The sequence below is a fragment of the Lactuca serriola genome, chromosome 7 (genome assembly GCF_051521515.1).
Source record: "Lactuca serriola cultivar US96UC23 chromosome 7, Lser_US96UC23_V15, whole genome shotgun sequence".
NCBI classification, from domain to species: domain Eukaryota; kingdom Viridiplantae; phylum Streptophyta; class Magnoliopsida; order Asterales; family Asteraceae; genus Lactuca; species Lactuca serriola.
The window spans coordinates 154732622-154740684 of NC_136414.1; the positions used below are offsets into that span (position 1 = coordinate 154732622).

The 8063-nt window shown below is 33.0% G+C and overlaps 1 long non-coding RNA gene across 1 annotated transcript; it reads right to left on the bottom strand.

Moving 5' to 3' along the window:
- Nucleotides 1-4659: 4659 nt before the first annotated feature.
- Nucleotides 4660-7807, bottom strand: LOC145063140 (uncharacterized). Its single transcript, XR_013687850.1, has 5 exons — nt 7605-7807; nt 7450-7503; nt 6828-7058; nt 6569-6640; nt 4660-5044 (listed from the first exon to the last, which is right to left on the bottom strand). It is a non-coding gene; the product is annotated as an uncharacterized LOC145063140 (long non-coding RNA).
- Between the last annotated feature and the right edge of the window lie 256 nt (nt 7808-8063).

The window sequence follows — 8063 nt, forward strand, 5'->3', positions numbered from 1 at the left end:
TAATTATCATGTTAGTGGGAGCATGATAATTATGATAAGTATTGCAAGTTAGCAATATTAATTATAGAAAACAAAAGTTTCAATTCGTGAGGCTGCAGGGGTTGAAAAAGTTGTTTTGCTATAATTAAGGGAGAGAAAATTATACTTCATTTCAATTCTAAAAGCTTAGATTGAGATTTTAATCAAATTTAGTCAAGAATATATATGAATTTCATGTTGGAATGGCTCAACATAAGGAAATTCTATATATGTGTTCATTATTTGCATTCTAAAATTTGATTATGATTGCGGCATCCCTTTTCATAATCTAAATTATGAGAACTTGGCAAATTGAAATGGAAATATTATAGCAAAAGACTGGTTTGGTCTTTATGTGAGACATCATGAATCGTGTCCTATATGCTTCGGATATAGGGTCGATTGCATGTGCTATAATATTCATCCTTTCTAAAATTTTCCAAATGCCTGGGGCATTAAGAAGGGAAAAGGTTTAGGATTGAATATGACTAAAGTGATTAAGCAATTGTCGAGGACAATATAAGGTTTTACCAAAGATTGGTTGTTTAGGGACAGTTGGAAGTATGGTGTTCATTTTGGAAGGACCATATTGACATATTTTGAAAAGAGGTAACTCTTGTACAGAAGTGATAGTCAAAATGGGAATATGGGAAGGTGAAAGTTATCTGTATAAGATTAGGAAACTTAATGCAAGAAGAATGTTCAAAGGCAATGAACTTTGAATATGAGACTTCGGTTCCATGGAGTTGATCTCCATTGGAATACTCTGTAATGTTTGTTGATAAGTCTTTGTGACTTTGTGCATAATCGTTACAAGGGGACCAATGCATATAAGTTTAAAATCTAGCAGATTTCAATAAATGATAAGGATATGGAATTCTTACATTTACAATAAGGATTTGGGAGTGTGAAATTAGAATCATGGTTCAATTGGTTTATTTCACAATGTAAAGATCATGGGTAAACATAGTGTGCATACTTGGTGTATGGCATGACTAGTGTTTAGAAAACATAGTGTACATGCTTGGAGCATGGGACAACTATTGTTTTAATTCAAGAATAAAGTTGATAGCTGAAACAGTATGCAATGAATAATATGTAATCATATGGTGATAAATAAAATGTGGTTTATTTATATTCATAAGTTATGAGACCATATTGGATTCAATTATTCTTGTGTTTCATTTTGCATGTTTTGACTTCCAGAATAACTAGGTCATTCTTCCTGGATGACTAAGTTATTCAAACCATCCACAGTCGGTCATATGTTGGAAGTAGATATGAATCAATACTGTCATGGGTTGGGCTTGTAGAGGTCTAAGATGTTGGACAAGGTGGTGCTACAACACTCATGAGTGCTCATAAGTTCTGAGTATTGGATTCAACCTACGCTCATTGGAATCACTTCATGGATATTATCACGAGTGATCGTGAGACGATAATATCTTATATTCTTCAAACCTAGAGAGATTTTATATCTGTCAACTCCGTGCTCCATTGAATCAGTTAATGCGACTATAAACTCCATATTCAAATATCACAACAAATATAATGTGGTAGCAATAAGTTGTTAATCTGGAAAATAAATGGGTAATAGAACCCAACAAAAAATTACGATCATGGATATGTGAATTACATTAGTAACTCAAAATCAAATGTATTGCTCCACTGATCTCATTTGCCCCATCATATCTCCATATGCAAAAGGAGTCTCGATTTTATCATATATTGTTGCTCCTTCATCAAATAATCATCTTTCCTGTTTCATCAAATTTACGATGATTTATTTGCAAATAAAAATAAATTATAATACTATAACTAATTTTTTCAATTTTCTCCAAAATAAGTTGTCTTGTAAATTTGGTCCTTGTTTGAGGATGCTGTAACCTTTTTGGTCCCTATATCATATTGAAAATGTGGACATTTTTTTTGGCTAAATTGGCTGAAATTTATAATAACAAACTGTAGGTAGTACATTATCATAATAAAAAAGTAAATGCAGGTGCAAATGCAATAACACGTCTGTCAAAATCATTATTTAGTAAAAAAGTCATTAAAATGTGAAACACCTAGGGGGAAATATTATATTAGTAGAAAACCATAAACTTGAAGGAGTGGAACAGGTGCATTCCAACCAATTAATTCATTATGCAAAGTCATGTGTTATTTTGTATGACCAAAAAACATAAAAGCTAATTAACTCTATCATGTATCAGTTAGATTAAGAAGTGTATTAGTTAAAACATTGAAACTTTAAGACCATAAAGCAACAAAAAAAATGATAATTATAGGGGACAACCCTAAGATTTTTTGAAGTCATCTTACGAATTTGGTCTATTTGTTTCTCTCAAAACTGCAAGTTCAATCCGCAAAGTCTGAATTCATTTTTTGAAAGGGAAAACTAAAAGACGACATTCAAACAATTCCAAAAAATTGGAAATTTTTTGATATATATATATATATATATATATATATATATATATAGAGAGAGAGAGAGAGAGAGAGAGAGGTGGGTTCAATTGAGAAAATAAAAAAGGTTGAGAATGAGGGAATCATTCTCAGCCAGTCATTTTATTCAAGCATATAAAGACACGGTGGCAAACTTGTAAATATGAGAACAACCTTTAATATCAAATACGTATCTGTAGTTCAAACCCATTCATCGTTCATCATCCAAATTTCTTCTCCAACTTTCAACAATCATCCAGATTTTTTCGATTAAACCATCATCAATCCATTTTTTTTGATCGGGTAAAGCCGTAAAGGGGATATGAAGCAGATGATGTCGAGAGGAAAACGAGAAGCGAATCGATGAACGAACATAGCGGGCTTTGCAGCAACCCTTCGTTCACCTCCCGTCGTCGGCAGCAAAGGAGACCAAGGTGAAGATTCTCTGGTGCTCGTCTTCGTCTGATTAAGGGGGAGAAGCACGGAGGTTCGTCGCCCGACTCGCAAACCGAGATGGTCTCCGTGGTTTTGACTAGACCAAAGGAGGAGGTGCTTGGTTTTGCTAGGAGATTGCAATCGGAAAGAAGCCAGAAGCGAGGGTTTGGTTTTGCTAGGAGATTGGGTCGGACGTCCGCAGCCTCTCATTTGCTTCCTGTCGGCGAGAAATGAAGAGAGAGGGAGGCAAGGGAAGATGGCATCGGTGTTAGTGGGTCAACGAGCCAAGGCATAAAGGGAAACCGAGGTTCCAATCGACAGAAATAGTCTAGAAGATGGTGGCTTTTGGCTGTGGTAATCGACCGGAAGTGTTGAAGGATCTCGATGGGGCAGTTGTTGCTTCAATTGGTACAGTCCTCTTCTCGTTTCTTTTATTTTGATTGTAAATCAGTTAGGTGGGTGTTTGGGTGATCGATGTTCAACGGGTGAGTAGATGGGGGAAAAGGATTTGATCAGGTTTGGTGTGTTCATCATGAACAGATGGAGAAAGGGGTTTGACTGGAAATCAACGATAACGAAGGGAGTTTGGTTTGTTTCATTTGACAGGAAAGAAAACAGATGACAATGATTCCATGGATGTTTGTTTGCTATTGTTTAATCTTGTTTGGATAGAAATGTATGGTATGTTTGGTTGGATCATTTGACAGGAAAGTCTGTATGTTATTTATATGTGAATAACATATAAAAGTTATATATATTTGTGAAAATACATTATAATATTCATATGTGAATATACTGTGTAATATTCATATGTGAATATACTGTATAATATTCATAAGTGAATATATCATCTAATATTCACAAATGAATATACTATGTAATATTCACATGTGATATACCATGTAATACTCTGTAATACTCAGATATGAAAATATTATCTAATATTCATAAGTGAATATACCATCTAATATTCACAAGTGAATATACTATGTAATATTCATAAGTGAATGTATCGTCTACTATTTAAATATGAATATACTATGTTTATTATATGCTATATTCATATATGAATGATACGTAAATTGTAAAAAATAATAATAATAAAAAAAAATAAAAAAAAATAATCATAGTTTTTATTCATAACTGAATAACGAATGTATTGTAGTAAAAATCTGGTTCATTTTTATTCACTTATGAATAACGATACCTGAAAATATAAAAAAAAAATTATTTTTATTTTAAAACTATATCAATATGGATGTCTATTTGTAGAGAATAAAAAATCATAAATTTTGGTATATTTAAAATCATTTTTCGATAAAAATAGCTTCTTAAAAATTAAAAAAAACGAAAAAACTATGTTTTTGTATATATTAAGTTAATGATTAGCATAGTTTAAGGAAACATGTTTTGTTGGAAAACACATGTCTATTCCTTTCCCATTTCTGCTGGTACGACGGAGGTTTTTGCGGCAAAAATAAATGAGTGACTGAGAATGATTTCCATATTCTCAACCTTTTTTTTCTCAATTGAACCCTCCTCTCTCTCTCTCTCTCTCTATATATATATATATATATATATATATATATATATATATATATATATATATATATATATATATATATATATATTGAAAATTAAAATAAATGATAAAAGGGAAAAGTAGTTATTTTTCATGGGAGAAAAGACCAAAAACATCATAAAAATCTCTATTAAGGCATACTACTCCAAAAGATTTCTTTTAGGACCTAATCCAAAAACACCACCTAAACACGGGGACCTAAAGTGTAACTTATTGATTATAAAGAAATTATTTTAAGCAAAAGCTACAATTCTAACCACAATTCATTGTCATAAGATGATTGAATCCATTAAAGGCAGTGATTCTAAATATGAATTGCCACCTTTCCGGATGTTGCCTTATTTAATCTATACAAAAATTTGTTATAAAGTATGATAGTTAGCAAATGATAATGAAAATCTCATTGAACAACAACAAACTTGCCTTGCTTTTATTGATTTCATCAGCGTTGCATTTCATTACATCTTTGCACTTGATAGTTTTCATTTGCCCTTTGATTTTTATCATTAACAAACCCATAATCCACTCTTCCGACTGAATCCATTAATATAACTCAGTAACCTGCATTTCATACAAACATCAAGAATCAAAACATGAATCCAAAAAATTTATAGATTTTTTAACAGTTTTTTTCTACTTATGAACAAATTGAATTATTAAAAAAAAATAGAACCTTCAAAGTTCTTCAATGTCACAAGTGGTGACAATGTAAGGCCCTGTTTGATTTCATTCTGACCAGGTCCGGTCAGAGGTTTTATTTGACTCAGTCCTAGTCTTGCTGTTTGATACCAATATTAGAGCTCTTACTCGGTCAGTAAATGGCTAATGAACGGCTGACTGGGACCTGTAAAAATTAAAGCCTGACCGAGACAAAAATCATCTTCTCCCTCGTATGCCCTTCTCTTTCGCTTGCCAAGGCTTCATTCCTTCAGCCTCCCACCTCGTTCCTTCAGGTCTCCTACCTGGCTCCTCCTCCAGAGTGGTAAGAATTTTCCTGTTTTGACCTAATAAACAGGTTTGCAATTCCCGTCTCTCTATAAAATTGATTCTTTGAAATCGATTTTTTTATATGCTTGAAATCGATTCTTCAGTTCTTTGAAATTGATTGTTCACTGTGTTGAAATAGATTTCTAATACATGCATCGCTTCCTTCTACTTGCTTTTGAGACGATTCCCATTAAGCTTAAAGCCCAAGTAATTAATCGACCGGTCCTCTTATTTCCCTGAACAGTAATTCTTGAAATCTTCATGAAATTATATATGGATGAGTGTACAGGTTTGCTTGTTTTAAGTGTATTTGGCTTTATTTATGTTTGAATTTGATCCAGGTTTATTTGGTATTGTTGCACAGTACAAAAGAAATTGCAAGAACAAATAGAGGTATAGTGTTTCTATTTGCTTACAACCTTTACCATGGGTTCAAATTCAGTTTTCTATGAATTCTTTTATTTTTTACATTTAGAGAATTGGAAGTGATAACAGTAATTTTGGTGTTGTTGCAGAAGCTTGAAACAATTTGGAGGATACACATATATAGATGCCAACAAACATGGAAAATGACTTGCAGGTCGACGGATGTAAAAACCCAAAAGAAATTGAAAAGTGGGTAGAATAAAGCTGCAAATATGGCTGTCGCTTGCTAGTTTGGTGTGAGGCAAAAACAGTCATCGGTCCATAGTATGTAAAATAGACAAATGAAAAGAAATTGATGAAAAATGACCAAAGAAATTTGGATGTTATCCATTGAAATTACACCATGACACAAAACAACCAAATTTTGGAAAATAGAAGAGAAGGGTAAAATAGTCATTTCCAACATTCGGTATAATTAGTCAGAGCCATAATCAAACAACAAGGTTTCAATCAGAGGTAGTTTCAATCAGAACTTCAGACCTAGTTAGACTCTAACTCAGTCTGATCTTACTCGGTCAGAAACTATCAAACAACCCCTAAATCTGTCCAATTAACACTCCTACTGAAACATTCGTATTTTCTAAAAAAAGGGAGAAGAATAAACAAAATCCTAAGGTCACTTCCTCTGAAATGGAAAAATTCGAATTAATTACAATCAGATTATGTACGTACCTGACTTTGAATTTTTGCAATGGCAGCAATAAAATGTTCAATAGCAACCATATATCCAAGTTTTCATCCAGTCTGTGAATGCAAGAGGTATATATGTCATATGTATGTATAACTTAGAAAACCCATTAACTGTTACTGTTTGTTGCGACATACAGGTAAAGATGCAAAACTTATGTGCTCATAAGTTTCATTAGAAAGAACCTAAACAAAATCATCATTAATTTTGGATATATTTGTAAAGACTATGAAGGAATGTTACCATCACCATCTTCATCTTCTGATAAGCCTCTCACAAATGATCCAGCCCAGATTCAGACCCAATTTTTTCAATATTTGAAGCATAGGCAGCTGCCACCACGGGGTTGGAAGCCTTCACTTGATTTGAAATCCATAGAGCTTGACCCATAGCCATCAAGCATCCACAATGACATCATATTTTCAGATTTCAAGCATTGTGATTTAAGGTATGGGAAAAAGTCTAATCATATTCCTTGCAAAATGAAACAAATGCCATTTTTGTTTTTACCGGTTGTAGTAAGAAATCCAATTCATAAATAATGCAGTAATAGAATAGGTGACGAGGCCTAATTTGAACTCTTATGAAATAAATATACTATAACAGTTAAAACTGGGAAAAAAATCAGCAAAAAACATGTACCTTTATAAAATAATAATCAAAGGTTTGAACATTTTGGTTGTGGTTGGTCTAATTGGATCCAAGTATACCAGTGTCCAATGCTTAGAGATGAAATAAAATGAAAGTAAGATGTTGCAATACAGGTATCAAACACAAAAACAATAGAGACATCAAACACCAACACAACTACAAATAATTGGATCTCAATCGAGTTAAGCAATATTTTAGTAAGGAAGATGCTTACCAAGCTTGTTGATATTTGAATCATTGTAGTTCTGAGGCCAAGACACACTTCCCACTAGCACCATATATAATTAGACCAAAATAGATTCAATCAGATGAAAATCTTATGCATTAAAAATTTTATATAATAGTTAATTTGGTTGAAAATCAACATACCCTAGTTCAAGCATTTCATCGACCAGTTGGGGTGCATAGTCAAATTCTCCTTCAAATCTCATTACAACATCAAGGGTGATGCAGTGCATCAGGTGGTGAGTGGTGATGATGAAATCCTCCTCGGTCGTAACTTAACTACCAACCACTTAGTGTTCTTTTTCGTGCTCGCATTCTCCAATTGCATAAACAATATCCAATTGCATAAACAATATCCAATTGCAGAAACAACATATATGAAAGTAAACCCAAAAAGCGAAGACACGCCAACCAAAAAGCAGCCGACATCAGTTGTTGTAGGCTTCATCACGCCTGATGACAAAAAAAAAAGCAAACAAATGATCTGGTGTGATAGATTCTGACAAACCTAAATTAAAAATCACCTATTTGTAGTCGTCTAGTCCAAAATCAAGCACAAATCGAAGAGAGTGAAGCCGTAAGTTGCAAATACATACCCAAATC